General features: G+C 52.4%; 1 protein-coding gene across 2 annotated transcripts in view; it reads right to left on the minus strand.

Moving 5' to 3' along the window:
* LOC146834562 (interferon-induced protein 44-like) overlaps positions 1-597 on the minus strand; it is a 307,969-nt gene extending 307,372 nt beyond the window's left edge. Inside the window, exon 1 of one of the 2 annotated variants that reach the window (XM_085601966.1) lies at positions 147-597. The gene's annotated coding sequence lies outside the window, so the exon portion shown is untranslated. The remainder of the gene's footprint in view (positions 1-146) is intronic. The other variant, XM_085601969.1, reaches the window with a different exon arrangement.
* Positions 598-16,589: the final 15,992 nt, after the last annotated feature.

The following is a 16,589-nucleotide window of genomic DNA, read 5'->3' on the forward strand; positions in this document are numbered from 1 at the left end:
ACCATAACGGCATAAACATAATGAAAAATACAAAAAGTCCTCTTTATCTAATCAACAGCTATTTCTTACCAAGAAGGGAAATGCTTCTAAATGAAAGCAAAGAAAAATATCTTTTAACAAGTAAAAGTACAGTGTTCGCTCCTTACCTTGCAATCCACAGCTTCCCTCAGCTTGAAATTCCTTCCAGTAAGTAAGAAACTAAAACCGAAAGTACTTAAAAAGGGGTGGGTGCAAAGCTGTAAAAAAACGCAGCTCTCAGGAAGCCAAATGTTAACCCTTTGCTGGCAAAAAGAAACAATGTTGATACAGCGATTTAGTAGAGAACGCATATTCAACAACAGCGAGTGGGTGTGGCCAGAAAAAGTATGGCACGACACTAACCACACAGTCTGCGAGGTTTTTTAAACCGATGTGTTCGTTAAAGCAATCTTCAAGCCCCAGAGTGCATTATTTGTTGGCTGAAGAGCCAGGACTGACAGTGGATGTCATGCATAATATGAAGCTGCCATGTCCATGTTGAAACAGGACTTTTAAGTGTTCGACCTCATGTTCGATCCATGTTTCCCTATTGCTTGTGTAACAATTCATGTCTTCTGTGTGCCACCTCGAGTGTCACCATAAGAAATTTCATTTTGACTAAAGCAGCAAAGATCTTAAGTCTAGCTCATGCGGACAGATTTTTAGGTTGAGCCTAGCATTTGTTTTTTTTGTTGCCTATTTATATAGCGCGAACTCGACCCGAAGGTATTGGAGCCTTTACATGAGCACCGTATTTACATTACACATTCAGGCACAGGGAGATTAAGGGATTTGCCCGGAATCACAGGATGTGGACGCGACCTCGAGGCTCGAATTCTGGTTTCCAGCACCAAAGTCGGCAGTTTAAGCCGACGGACCACATCTGTTATGTTGCACCTGTGACGCAACAGGCGTCAGACGTAGAGGTCATGTGACCGCAGTATAATAAAGTGGTCGCGCACGCACGTACGCCAGTAGGGCTACGACGGCGAGACCAGTGTACCACCAGAACCGGCTCCTGAGTAATCATTTCCCACCCACCTCGGCCCCCTCAATCCACGTGTCTCCGCGCCGGCAGTATCATCGCGCCGGCACGCGATATAACAACTGGCGACGAGGGTGGGCGTGCCCTCGCCGGTATCGGAGCATCGGAGTGGCGGCCGCGAGCTCTGCCATCGGCCTCGCGGCGCTCGTGACCCGGTGTGCGGCGCGCTGCGCCCCTGGAGGCGGCTGGTCGATCGGAGCGCCTGGAATGCGGCGAGGCGGCCCAGGACCACCATCGAGGGCCCCACAAGGTGAGGAGGCGTGGCACTGCCCCCCCATACAGTGCTGGCTGCATATATAGCTTTGGCCTACCGGCCAAGTGGCCCAAGCCCTGTGTGGAGGCGCGACTTCGTGCTGGAGCCTCTGCTAGCTGCAGGGCCCTCACAGGCCCCTACCACCTGCCCCCCACCCTGCCCAGGCTGCATTAAGGACTGGAGGGCTCCCTGCCTGCTCAGACATCCCTGGCAGCGCTCAAAATAGGGGAAGAAGAGGGAGGCCCACACCATAGCCCTGCTGGAGAGGAGCACCTGGCAGGAGGGGTGAAGATCCCCACGGAGAAAACAAGCTCCTGCCCCTCAAAGAAGGGAATCATTTCTGCTACTGGCTAACCTGGGTGCTGGGAGCCCTGGCAAGTGGAAAGGCCAACAAGCACTGGCAAAAGCACACGCACCCAAGTGCAGTTGCATCCAGGAGGGACAGCGAACCCGCGTGGGAGCCCTAGACGACAGCACAGGCACCGGTCAAGGCGTTGACCATGGCCATGATACCCCCCATAGAGCCTTTCATAGTGGAGGGGTCGCCCTCATCACTGGCGCCCAAGTGGAAGGACTGGGTGGACCGCCTACTCATATTCTTCGAGGCCACTAAGGTCCACAAGGACCAGAAAAGAGCGATGCTACTGCATCTGGGGGGCAAGGACATGCATAACATCACCAAGACACTGGTAAAGGCCATGCCCAAGAGTCACCACACACTGATAAATGCCCTCAATGGACACTATGAACCAATGGCCAATCAAGATTACGAAAGGTTCATATTTAGGCAAGCGCGTCAACTCCCAGAAGAATCGCTAGACACGTACCACGCCAGACTCAAAAATCTGGCGTTCACGTGCGGGTTCCCCAATGAAACGGAGGAGATTAGGGGACAAATAATCCAAGGCTGCGCGTCCGCCAAGCTCCGTGAACGGATACTAGAAGAGTCCAGAAAGTCCCTCGCGGACATATTAACCCTGGGGCGAACCAAGGAATTGTCAAAAGCACAGGCTGCACACATGGAAGCGGCCCTCCAAGTGCCCATGAAGGCCGAACCAGTGAACGCCGTAACGACCAAACCCACGACGAGGTGGGTCAAGAAGGGACCCGGAACATCAACCTCAGGGCAAACCAAGTCCTGCGGATACTGGGGAGGATCACTCCATCTGGCGGCTGAGTGCCCCGCCAAAGGCAAGAGATGCTCTGGTTGCGGACGGTTCAACCACTTTGAGAAAGTCTGCAGGTCCAAGAGATACCGCAAGCCCCGTCAAGTGGTTAATGCCCTGCCCGAAGGAGAGAGAGGACCCAGCGACATGGATGACGATGAGGAGGAAAAGCGGGTAGTACACAAAGTACACATGAACTGCACCACAACCCGGAAAGCGCAACGTCTGCCCCAGTGCAGCATTCGAGTGGGATCCCAAGATGTCATGGCAGTAGTTGACACCGGCGCTACCATCAACATCATGGCATCGGCCCTCCACCGTACCATGAATCCGATGCCAGTTCTCTACCCCTCGACAATCACGGTGTTCGCATATGGTCAAGATACACCCCTGAAGATACGAGGCTGATTCCGAACGTCCATATCACATGGTGCCCAATCTATTACCACCAATATCTATGTCACCGAAGACGGCCAAGGCATGCTATTGGGGTGCCGAGCCGCCGAAGACCTAGGGGTGGTGACGTTTGCCTTCGGGGTACACCAGGAGTCCATCCAGCATCTTCTAACCGAGTTCTCAAAGTCTTCAAAGGAATTGGAAGGTTCAAGGGTAAAGAGGTACACCTCCACATTGACCCCACCGTCCAACCAGTGGCTTGCTGCATCGGCGGATAGCTTTCCACCTGCGCCCCCTGGTAAAGGAAGAGCTCAAGAAGTTGGAGGCCGCTGGCATAATCGAGAGAGTGACCGATCCCACCCCGTGGGTTTCCCCGATCGTAGTCACCCGAAAGCCCAAACAGCCTAGCACGGTGAGGATCTGCGTGGACATGAGGCTGCCCAATGTCGCCATCAAGAGGGAGCGCCACATTACCCCCACAATAGACGACCTCATTGGGGAGATGGCCAGAGCCTGTTTGTTTTCCAAGTTAGATCTGAGGTCCGGATACCATCAGCTGGTGCTAGATGAGGCGTCCCGCAATATCACAACATTCTCAACGCACGTGGGGCTCCAGAGATACACCCGATTAAGCTTCAGGGTATCAAGTGCGGCTGAAGTCTTTCAGAATATCATACAGGAACTCATCACGAACATCCCTGGCGTTATTAACGTTAGTGACGACATTATGATACATGCAAAGACCATCCCAGAACATAATAATCGCCTCACTCAAGTGCTTCATCAACTGCGAGACGCAGGCCTCACCCTTCATCGGGAAAAATGTGAATTCTTAAAAAAGAAGCTACAATTCTTCTGCTACATGTTCTGAACAGAAGGAGTTAATCCAGACCCTGAAAAAGTCAGAGACATAAAAGATGCTGTCGCCCCCACCAATGTCCCCGAAGTCCGCAGCTTCCTCGGTATGGTGAACTATTGCGGGAGGTTCATTCGAGATCTTGCAAATTTGACTCTACCATTGAGGGAGCTCACCAAAGACTCCACCCCCTGGAAGTGGGGCCCAGACCACCAAGCCAAAGCCTTCGAGGAAATCAAAGAAGCCCTTTCAGAGGCAACCACGCTTGCCTTCTTCGACCCCAGAAAATTGACGCTGGTCACGGTGGATGCTGACCCCATGGGACTAGGGGCCTTGCTGTTGCAAAGACGAAACCAGGATGAGGATTGGGCCCCTGTGGCTTTTGCCAGCAGGTCCCTCACTGAAACGGAGCAACGGTATTCCCAAATCAAGAAAGAAGCCATTGCCATTCATTGGGGTGCCGCCATTTTCACCTGTACGTCTACGGAAAGCCCTTTGTGGTAGCGACTGACCACAAGCCGCTCGTAGCTCTCTTCTCAGGGACATCAACCAAGCCGCCGCCTTGGATCGAAAAGTGGATGTTGCAACTCCAGAATTATAATTGCAAAGTGGAATATTAGCCCTGATCTCAGAATCCGGCCGACTGCCTGTCTCGGCATCCCCGGGCAGCCACGGTCCTAGAGATGGAGGATGCAGCCGACACTGAAGAGTACGTCAAGTGCATCACTGCTCGCTCCTGCCCCCTGCCCCTCTCCATGGAGAGCCTCCGCGAAGCTACGAGCAAAGACGATTGTCTACAATGAGCCAAGGCGGCCCTACAAAGTGCTAACTGGCACAAGGCCAAGGAAGAATGGAGAATCCTAACGACCAACGCGCAGCGAATCATGGACAATCTATACCATGTTAGAGACGATCTCACTGAAGATGCCACGGGATGCCTACTAAAAGGACACCGGCTGGTGATTCCGACATCGTTAACCGAGCAGGTTGTTCATCTCGCACACATCGGGCATCAAGGCATGGTCAAGACCAAGTCAAGACTCCGAACCAAGGTGTGGTTCCCGCTGATGGATGAACTCGTGGAGGCCACTGTCCGGTCATGTGCTGCCTGCCAAGTGACAGAGGAGACAACCCGACCCGCTCCGATTATTGTGGAACCAAGGCCGAAGACTCCGTGGTCCCATGTTAGCTTAGACTTTGGTAGCCTTCCTGACGGCCGCAACACGTTTGTTGCTATCGATGACCACTCCAAATACCCAGAAGTTGAAATCATACCTGTGCCTAGTGCCACGGAGGTAATCCCAAAGCTTGAAAAGCTCATGGCCACTCACGGTCTCATACAGAAGCTGAGGACAGACAATGGACCTCCCTTCCAAGGGGAAGTACTTGCCTCTTACCTGAGTTCTCTTGGCATTCATCATCGAAGAATCACACCCAGGTGGCCACAAGCAAACGGCGAAGTGGAGAGATTCATGCAGACCCTAAATAAAGTAATCCAGATTGCACATGACAAGGGACAGTCCATTGAGCTAGCCATCTTAACTTTTCTAAGAAGCTACCGCCAAACACCCCACACCACTACGGGCATAGCTCCAGCACAGCTTCTCATGGGTCGAGTTGTCACCAACTCGATTACCCACCACCCCAAGTGGCAGTCGGAGACCCCCGATGACAACCAAATCGACACCAGGCGCCGCAAGGCACATGCCCAAGTCAGTCACAGGTGGAGGGCCAAAGCGCCTCATCTTAAAAGAGGGGATGTGGTATTACTCAAGAATCGCATTATGTGAGAAGTTGGCCTGGCATATGCTGGTCACTAGTTATAGTGGCCACCTTGCACCAGTCCAATTCGACTCTTATGGTAGATAGGTTTAAGACAATCTTTTAAAGAAAGCTATCCTAGTGGTAGCTGTGGAGAGCAGCCTTCAGGCTAAGTCTCTGAGGAATGTAAAGCAGCTTGTTTTACCTTATAATCTCTTGAATTACCAAATGAAAGGACACCACACAGGTAAATATAACAGATATATATGTATTTATTACTAGACACGCTCTACTAATCTCTTTATGAGATTAGAAGCCAGGTACACATTCAAATGTCAACGTTTCACAATAAATTAAGCACAAATATGGCTGGAGCCCTAGGGGCGTACCAGACCATATACTAAAAAAATGGTATAACAATGTCGACTTGCAAAATGACAAGGCCTAGGGCCTGGGGAATCGCTGGGGCTTCACTACTGCAGTGTTAGCAGGTAAGTAACAGGCCCACGGGAGACACGTGCAGTGTGTGAACACAGCCGCGGGTTCCCTATTGATTACAATGGAGCAAGTTGCGGTTTGATTTTTAAAGTTCTAGGGTACTTCGAGGAAGTCAACAAGCAAGCCACTTACAAAGTAAGTACTTCAAGGGCCAACACACACTAAGGCACTGGAGTGCACGAGTTACCTCACCCAGGGAAGCCGGGTGCATAGGTGTCTTTTGGTGTCGGGTCGCGTCGCAGTTTTCTATGGAGACCAAAGAAGACTTGCTGCTTGTGTCGACTGAAGAAGTGTCCGGTGGAATCCGAAGGTGGATTCAAGATGCAAAAGACCTGAAAATTGAAGGGACAGTGTTCAAGGTCACTTGCCAGTGACCGGTGGCCAGGAAGATGGATGACCACAGATGTCGCGTGATTTCAGGTCGTCCATTGTGTTTTGACTCTTCGCTCACGAGGTCCAGGAAGGATTGATGATGACCAGCAGCTGGATTCGGAGTGTCCCACAATGTCTGCAGCTGATGGCGGTGTCGGCAACCAGATTGGAGCCAACGAGCCTTGGCAACTGCAAGTCTCATGTAGACAGAAGAAAGTCGATGGTGCAGACCAGCAAGGTCTGAGGGACTCACCCAGCAAGGGTGAGTGAGGGCAGGCCTGGTGCAACCAGCGGAGCTCTTGTAGTTGATAAGAAAGTATTTGGGGGACCCACTAGCCAACAGGCAAGTGATTGCAAAGACACCTCTTCAGGAAATGCTTCACAGGAGCCCACGGTCACTCGGGATGGTGTAGGGTGCTGGTTTGTGGTGCAAGACCTGCTGGAGGCTTGGGCCACAGATGGTCTAATGCACAAGTTCGTAGACCATTGTTTAGGGTTTGCACTCGACAATAGTGCATGGTCCCTGGGTATTGCTGTTCCTCGTCACTCGTGGGGTCCACTTGCCACAGCTTTGCTGGGGACTCACAATGGCCGTTGAGAAGTCAGGAAATCCACTTCTGGGGCAGCAGGGACTTCGAACTCCGGCTGGAGCGGGAATGTTTGCAACTGTTGGTTAAGGTTTTTGGTGCCTGCCAAGCAGGGGAGTCACTCCTTGACTCCAAGGGAGATTCTTCTGTCCTCCAAAGGTAGTGGAACGTCGAAGGGCCAGGATTCTTCTTTGTAGAGCGTCGTCCAGGGTTATCTGCTTTGCAATGGCAATGCTTGATATCTTAAATAGGGGAGGTACTAGCTCTATGACCACTCCTCTAGGAGAGTCAGGGTAGGGGGTGGTTACACCCACTTCCCTTTGTCCAGTTTCACGCCAGAGCAGGGACAGATAGCCCCTGAACCGGTTTGAGCTGGCATATGTACAGAGGAGCCTGTCTGCTCCCCCAGTGCAGGACTTCAAAGCACTCTAGGAGTGCACCCACCCAGCTCCAATACACTAAATCCTGTCTGGAAGGTGGTGACACCTCCCTGTGACAGGATGCCTATTGTTGAGCTTCCTCCACTGCGAGTTTCAGTCAGCAGCAGGAGGGCAGCCCAGTGTCTGTGCTGGAGGCATCCCATTTGTGATGCCAGGGCTCTTTCAGATTTCTGTACAGTGGATACATGTCGTCCCCTCTAGAAGGGTGGGATCATACTCCCACACCAGTTACTGGTGTGGGGGTATGATTCCAAGTTGTTTGACACCAAACACGACATGTTTTGATGCAGTCATTTCAAAGTTAGCATTTACCGCTAGGTTATAATGCACTTAAGAGTATATGGTTTAACCGCATCCACAAACAGCCATAGAGAATAGACTATGCCAGCTGCAGAGGGGTCCTGCTCATGCAGAAGCACCCCCTCACATAGTAAACCAAGCACCTTGCCCTCAGGATTGATAGGGCCTGCTATAGGGGTGGCTGATATGTTTATATGTGTGTGTATGGTGAGATATAGGAACCTATACCTCTGTGAGGAGTGCTAACACTACCTCACACAGGCTGCAGAAGCAGGCCTGTGGTGTCAGATTGAGAATGCTTCCCAGGGGTGGCATAATACATGCTGCAGCCCCTGGTAGGCCTGTGAAGTACCAATACCCTAGGTACCTAAGGTATCATATACTAGGGGCTCATAAGGTATCCAATCACTAGTGCATCTGATTAGCAGGGACCCAGCCAGATTGTAGCAGAAACCAGTGTATACATCAGAAAAAAAGTGGGGCAACATAAGTGCAGATCCTACTCTCCTACACATTACCAGTGGCAAGTTTCGGTTGCCATATGAAAAGGATCCATGGACTGTGGTTAGTGTTAAAGGAACCCGGATCATTGCCACTCGAGGTAGAGAAACTATAACCCGAAATGTGTCCCACTTCAAGAAATACCAGTCAGAGGGGTCAGGGTCCTCAGTAATCCGGCTTGAGAACAGTCCCAACATCATGTCGGTGGAGGATGTTAGTTCAAGCGGGGTGGCAGATGTATCAGCCACTGAAGACGGTCGGGAGTCACTGAGCCCCGCGTCGACTGTGCAGAGGTGCAGCAGGTGAGGTGTTGTTAAATAGTTGCCATCATCCAGAGACCCGGTACAGCAAAGCTACATCTGAAGCCGGAGGCCCGGATTCCCAGAGCCGGGGACTATCTCAGCATCAACTGCGGGGTAACCCAGCGCCTTCCTGCCGCCTGAAGGACTACTTCACGTAAGACTGTTCTTGTGTTGTATTTGCTGAACTTTCTTTTTGTTAGTCAATGTAACGAGCTAGGAGTCAACTCGGGAAGGTACCTGCTATTATTGTTTTGATGTTTGTTGGGGAGGAAAGTTATGTTGCGCCTGTGACGCAACAGGCATCCGACATAGAGGTCATGTGACCTCAGTACAACAAAGTGGTCGCGCACGCACGTACGCCAGTAGGGCTACGACGGCAAGACCAGTGTACCACCAGAACAGGCTCCCGAGTAATTATTTCCCACACACCTCGGCCCCCTCAATCCATGTGTGTCCGCACCGACAGTATCATTGTGCCCGCATGCGACATAACACACATCCTCTCCCCTAGCGTTGCAGTGCATGCGCTGTTCGCTTTACGGGGCATGCAGTATTCAGTATAGCATGGAAGCTTTGTGGAAGCTCCGCCCACTCTCCACCCATCTTTTTCATTGGCTTAGGTCCTAAATGCTGCCTTCTGATTGGTTTTAGGCTTGTTAGTGCCTCCTTATACGACGAGCATGTCGTCATTAGTATCCTTCCATGGTTACTGGAAAAAGGACCAACTCCTCAATCAACTAGCAAGTTCGGCTGCAAATGTGATAACATTTGATATGCTATTTAATGTTGATTGTCACAGTCCCCATTGCAGAATGTTTTTTTATTTCAGAGGGCTAAGGGGCATATTATCAAGCCAGGCGATAAAATTATCGCCGCTTTAGCGGCAGAAAACTGCTGCTAAAACGGCGATAATGGGCTTGATAATATGCTCTATGGAATTCCAATTGAAGCCCATGTTAGACGTCCTTCACATCTAGCTTGTTAATATGCCCCCAAGTCTCTCTCACACAATGGGCTACGTTTCTCTAATTCAAAATCAAGTTCCCTCGTCTCAATTTTAGACTTCAACTCTTCTAGAAAGTGGTAAATTGACTAGCCAACAGCTTCTTCGTACTGATACCAGGTATACGGAAAAGGGGATGAATGTTCGGTTATGAACAAACCTAAATGGCAAAAGGGGGGTTTGGGGGGCAGCCGAGCACTGCAAGGTCTGCCCCCGGGCAGATTGGGAGGGGGAGGGGCTGGCCGGGGAACTGCCATTTTGAGTTACTTTGAGCTAGATTGGGATTAGCCCAATTGTAGCCCAATTTTGGAATGTTAGCCCAAAAGTATATAGGGGTTTCTCGCGCTTCACCAGCCACCATTTTAGGTTTGGTGACCTGGTGGCTGGGAGCACTGCGTAGATTAGGTTTTTGTCAGGGCATCTGGCAGTATTTGGCAGTTTTGTCTGACAGTTTTCTTATCTTCACGTTACTGGTGTTGCGATTGCCGGGGAAGATTACCGCGTGTTGGAAGCTGTACGTGTACTTAGCGAGGCTGGCCGGCTCGATTTACTGCTGCCAGAAGCCTCAGGTGGAGCGCGCATCGTGAGGTGCACATCAGCAGGGGTGGTGGCTGCCATCGCGGCTGGATCGCCCCCCAGAAGGCGGTGTGGAGTAAGGTGAGTTTTCAGGCCTGCGCGACTGGCATGAGCGCGGACCCGGGAGGAACGTCTGGGTCTCGGGAGGGCAAGGGGGGCAGGCGCACCCGCGGTAACTGTCAGTAAGGCCCGGCAGGGAAGCACGTCCCGCGTCTCCCCGCCAAAGTCACCAGTGAGTGGCCCCGAGTGAAGGGGGCAGTGAGCTGCGGTGAGATTGTGCAGAGAGCAAGGCCCCGGTGTTCGCGTCTGGGCCTCGTGGGGGCAAGAAAGGGTCCCGGCGGGGGAACGAATCCCGCGTCTCCCTGCCGAGGACTCAGGAGGACAGGGGCCGCTCCTATGGGAGAAGAGCGGCCCCACGAGATATTGGCAGTGCCGTACAGGTGCCAAGGGCCCCACCTGCTCACAGGGGCAGAGGCCACACGCGGGATGGAGAGTGGTTGGAAGGGCGGGTCTCGGGGCGGCAGGGGTTTCAGAAGCATGTGCCACTGGTTTCTGGGCAGGGCTCAGAGCGGCGAAAGGGAGGAGATGCAGGCATAAGGGCACTGGATGGCTCCGGGCAGGGGGCTAGGGGGCACTCTCTGTTGGGGCAGGATTCTATGTCAGGAGGGGGGGTAGTGAGGCGGTCGGCGGGATAGGGGTCTGGGAGGGTGAGAATGGTTCTTTGGGGACAGAACAGGTGGCAGAGGTAGCGGGGGGAGTGGGGTTTGGGCCGGGGAGGGAGGGGGGTGTCTCCCTTGTTGTTAGAGTCAGAGGAGAGTGATAAGGATTGGGAAGGTCTGGACATTTTTGCTTCCTGGGCAGAGGAAGTACGGGGTACGCGGGCGGAGGGCGGTTTGGCGGTGGGACACAGGAGGGATAGGTTGCCCACCTTGAGGTGTGCGGGCGAGGGGTTTAAGTCAGAGGGTGTCTGCGGGGGAGTATCTGGGGAGCTGGGTGATGGTTTTTCGGGTGAGGTGGCTGGGCCAAGCTGGGCCGGAGGGCAGGGTGCGACGGTGTTGGAGTGGAGTGATGGGGAGGGGGATCTAGGAGACAGTGAGAAGGTGGTAGATTTTAGCATGGTGGGGCGGGCGTGGGCAGCTAGCACGTTCGGGACAGGCAGGAAGCGGAGTTGGGATGGGGCAGAGAAGAGAGGTGGGCCCAGCACACCAGACCATGCTTTTATTTTGCAGGCGGCAGAGCGACGCGGGCGCCAGACTTGGCAGGGCTGGGAGAGGCCCGTTGGCGCCAAGGAGAAGGGAGGGTTGAGCCGGCATACCCAGTACCGGCAGAGGACCCTGTCACAGCTGGCACAAGTAGGCCCAAAGGGGACTCGCCGGCCCCACCACCCACTGGGCCTTAACGGAGCGACGAGGAAGAATTGTTGTGTATTTCTAGGAGGGTGCAGAATGCACCCCCGGTGGTGAAAGCCGGTGGTTCCAGGCAGGTGGAGCTGGATTATGAGGAGGATAGCATGGAGGAAGGAGAGTTGAGGGACTTGGAAGGCGAGGGTGAGGGGGGCCGAGTAATGCTGTGCATAGTGTTTTTCAGGTGTCACAACGCCATGGGTCGGACATCACGCTGGGAAGAGAGGTCGGCCCCTTTGTCAGGACGAACAGTGGAGTGGCGGGTAGAATCGTTGGCGCCAGGTAAACAAGAGGTGTGCTTGCATCCTGTAATGGTGTTGGTAGGTGTGGGTGGGGCTGACAGGGAGGGGGTAGCAGGTAGGTTGAGTAAGGGTACGTATGTGGTGGATGTGGGGGTAGGGACGGATGACCCAGGTAAGGGGTCAGCGGAGGGCGCAGGACAGTGTGACTGACAAGGAGACGGTTAAGACCCTGACAGGGGAGGCGGAGAAAAAATTGGAGAGGAAAGAGTTGAAAATAAAATGGTTGCCTTACATGGGCGTCACAAAGCCATTGGACGCGCATCTTATGCTGTCTACTAAAGAACGTATATAGAAGGGTGAATATGTTGAGATGCTTAAACTCCTCCACAGAGAAGTTAGGGTAAAAGAGGGGTCTAAAGAGGAAGAATTTGAGTTGGCGAAGTGGCCGAAAGTACCTCTAACGATAGAAAATTGGATGGCGGCGTTCCTTATTTATGCCAGCGTGTACTGTGAGAAGTACCCAGAAAGGTCTGTGGCCATGTTCAAGTACATGGACGTGATTAGGAAGCCCCAGATTACTGTGTGCGGTTATGCATGGGCACTCATGGCGGAGGAGTTTCGGGCACTCATGGCGTGGGACCCAGAGGCCAAATGGGGGGGAGCTGGACACAGACTTATGGCAGCACACGATGGGGTTAGCTTGGTCGTGAAAAACCATTTTCACGGCCAGCGGGCTCCCCCTTGTTTATCGGCCCTTTCAGGGGTGCCCCACCCGGGGAGGGGTGAGGGTGCAGGAAGAGGACAGGTGGGATCAAAAGGGGCTTGTTGGGACTACAACAAAGGTTTGTGCACTCAAGAGTTCTGCCGGTTTAGGCACGACAGCTCCGGGTGTGGAGGCAGGCATGCGTTGGTCAATTGTTGGGGGGGAGGACAGGGGCTGCAACAGGGGAACCAGCAGTGGCAGGCAGAGGGGTTTAAGATGGGGAGTCAGCATCAGCAACCGGTCGCGGGAGGTCAAGGGGCTAAGGGGCCTGGGCCAAAAGACTTGCACTCCATTTAGAGTTGACAACTTGATTGCAGGCCTGGAAGAGTATAAAGACATAGCGGCTGCAAAACGTTTGAAAGTGGGGTTTCTGGAGGGGTTCAGACTGGGGTACGATGGACATAGGACAAGACAGTGGGCGAACAATTTGCAAAGGAGCACCCAGACATAGTACAGGAAAAACTGGATAAAGAGGTGCGTGAGGGTCGCATGGCGGGACCCTTTGAGGATTGGCCTCTCAAAACTTTGATTGTGTCACCCATTGGGGTGGTGCAGAAGAAAGAACAAGGACAGTTCCGCCTAATACAGCATTTGTCATGGCCCAAAGGGGGTTCGGTGAATGATTTCATCAATGAGCGTGAGGCCACTGTGTCATATTCATCAGTTGGCGTAGCCATGTCACTGGTAGTGACTGCGGGCGCAACGGCGATGATAGCACAGTGCAACATAAAGTCGGCTTTCCGGTTGCTTCCAGTCCATCCAGATGATTGGGACCTTTTGGCTATCCATTTTAATGGTCACTGGTACGTGGACAAAGCATTACCGATGGGCTGTTCTATGTCTAGCACACTTTTTGAATGCTTCAGCACGTTCCTACAATGGTTGTTTTCGGAACGGACGGGCCACCAAGGAGTAACACACTACCTGGATGACTTTTTCTTTGTGGGCACCTCAGACTCCACGGACTGCCGTAAGGCGCTGGACAATTTCAATGCGATCATTAGGGAACTGGGCATGCCGTTGGCACCGTAAAAAACGATGGGGGCCTGCACGGCTCTGTCCTTCTTGGCCATTGAGTTGGACTCTCAATTGATGGAGGCACGCCTTCCGGCGGACAAAAAGCAGCAAATGTTAAGATTGCTTGCGACAATGTTGTCGAAACATAAGGTCACTGTGAAGGAGATTCAGGTGCTGTTGGGCCACCTTAACTTTGCTTGTAGAGTGGTGAGAGTAGGGAGGATGTTTTGTAGGCGACTGGGTAGGGCACTAGCAGGACAGAGACCCCGCACCATCATGTGTGTCTGTCGACGGGGGTGAGGGAAGACTTGAGAATGTGGCAGTTTTTCTTACAGAACTTCAATGGCATCCTTGATGCGGGAAGGTGACATGGTTTGTGATGTGTAGATATTTTCTGACGTGGCAGGGAGCAGAGGCTTTGGTCTGTATTGGCAAGGGAAGTGGTGCGCGGAGCAGTGGTCTCCAGAGTGGGGGGGGGGGGCAGGAGCATAGCCTTTTCGGAATTCTTCCCTCTGGTGGTTGCAGTCACTCTATGGGGTGAGCAGCTGGCACACAAAAAGGTAACTTTCAGAATTGACAACATGGCGGTGGTAGAAATTGTGAACCGGCAGTCTGCTAGAGATGAACAAGTCTTGAAATTGCTGAGGGTGTTTGTGTTGGGCTGCATACAGCAAGATATTGCCTTTCGCGCAGTGCTTGTGCCAGGTGTGGACAATGACATAGCGAATGCTTTGTCTCGTTCACAGTGGGGGAGATTCCGTGGCCTAGCCAAGGACGTGGACGGGACCCCGACCAGAATGCCGCAGCATTTGTGGTATGTAGGCAACACAGGATGTTGCAGTTGGTTTTAGGTTCTCTGGCGCAATCCACGAAAGCAGCGAACAGGACAGCATGGGAGGAATTTCTGCGCTCAGGTGCTAAGCGACGAGAATCTCCAGCGCTCCGACGGGAAGACGTGATTCAGTTTATTCTGGATCTGATTGAGAAGGGACTTACTAAGGTTACGATAGAGGGTAAACAGGCAGGGATTGCTTTCGTTGGAAAATTGTTGTGGGGTTATGCGCCATCCACAGGAGAAATCGGGACGCGCATGCTGGAAAGTTGGGCCCGTAAATGTGGCCGTGTAACCAGGGTACGGACCCCCCTGTCTTGGGATCTGTTGGAGAGGGTGCTTTAGATTCTGCCTGGGATATGTACAGATGGTTGGGAAGTTTGTCTTTTCTCCACGTTGATGTCATGGATGTTCTTTGGGGCCTTTCGGGTCTCCGAACTGTTAGGATCAAAATCTGACCGGGGGCTTTTATAGAGTGAGGTGTCCATTTGCAGGGATAGGATCTGCATTTGGCTTAGGAAGTCTAAGACGGATCAGAGGGAGGGGGTAAATGGGTTACCTTGCAAGTGGCCGATCCACAGCTGACTTGCCCGTGCAGGTGGGGATGGAGGTAGAGGTCCTTAGCCCCTGATACGGTTGGGTTAGTTTTCAGGCATGCAAACGGGCGGGTGTGAAAGCTTCTCAGCTTTTGGCTGTGTTGAGGAAGGAGCTGGCCGGGCTGGGGATTAGGGGGAAAGGTTTTGGGACGCATTTGTTTCGTATTGGGGCAGCAATCGGGGTTGGGGGCGAGGTGACATCATGAAGTTGGGTAGATGGTCCTCTGACTGCTACCAGCGTTATGTGCTCAATGCATCTGGGGTGTTGTAGCGCGGTTATGTTGTTTTCCTTTGTTCATTCATGTTTCTCGTTTCAGGTTCGGTGATGGGTCCCCTCGCCAGGGAGATGTCTATATGGATTGTTGGACATTCCTTTGTGAAGTGGGCACAGGTCCAGGCCAGCGCCAGTTATTTTGGGGAAAAGCTTGGTTTTAATAAAGAAATGTTTACAGTTTGTTGGTGGGGAAAGGGGGGTATGCGATGGAAGGAGTTGCTACAGGTTTTATATGGGATTTTGGTGGCTGGTAGGTGTCCCGACGTTTTGGTCATTCACCTTGGGGAGAATGACATGGTGAAGGAAACCGGTTTAGCATTGATGAGATGCATGAGCGTGATTTGACTTTGATCAGGCGACAGTGGTCCGGGTGTGCTGTCTTATGGACAGAATTTGTTCCTCGTAGGGTCTGGAGGGGAGTGGTAAATTGGGGGGTGGTGGACATGGCCAGGAGAAAGCTCATCACAGAAATGGTGCGCTTTTGTCACCATTTTATTTTTTTGTAGGATCTCTCACAGGGACATCAAATATGATACGCCAGATTTTTTCAGTGGGGATGGTGTCCATTTATCCAGGCTGGGCATGGACTAGTACTTACTAGAACTTAGGGAAGTCCTGGCCAGATTATTGGATGTACACAGACACTAAGGGGACAGACCTAGGAGGCAGGGGGGCAGGAAAATGGGGAGGCGGAGTTTCCGCCTACCCTCCTGCCTATTCCTGGGTGGCGGGTTTGTTGAAAATTGGCCAAGATTTGCTGAAGTTTTTAGTTAAGTGTTGGTAGCTTGTGAGCAGGAGCAGGGAAAGGGTAACCAGGTAGGCTAAGTTTAGATTAGAGGTTTGTTAGTTACAGTTGCACAAAGGCAGGTAGGGGTTTGGGTCATGGGAGGTTAGGATTTGTAAATGCTATATTGTGTAAGATTGTGTAATATTATTGTTATGTAATGTTATTTTGTATTTGGCAGGGTGGGGGATTTGATGTGGGGATCGTAGGGGAGGGAGGGGAACAAGGGGTCCAGTAATTTATGTATAGTGAGGTTTTAGTTTTGTAAGGCAGTTGCCATTGTTAATAAATTGTGAAATGCATCTGTTTCCATAAAGCGGCCTTTTACACACACAAAAATTGGTCTAGTTCTGACTTGCCCCCCTCCCTCCCAAGGGGGGTTTGAGGGGCAGCCGAGCACCGCGAGGTCTGCCACCTGGGCAGATTGGGAGGGGGAGGGGCTGGCCGGGGAATGGCCAATTTGAGTTACTTTGGGCTACATTGGGATTAGCCCAATTGTAGCCCAATTTTGGAATGTGAGCCCAAAAGTATATAGGGGGTTTTCGCGCTTCCCCAGCCACCATTTTAGGTTTGGTGACCTGGTGGCTGGGAGCGCTGAGTAGAT

The sequence above is a fragment of the Triturus cristatus genome, chromosome 4_2 (genome assembly GCF_964204655.1).
Source record: "Triturus cristatus chromosome 4_2, aTriCri1.1, whole genome shotgun sequence".
In the NCBI taxonomy this organism is placed as follows: domain Eukaryota; kingdom Metazoa; phylum Chordata; class Amphibia; order Caudata; family Salamandridae; genus Triturus; species Triturus cristatus.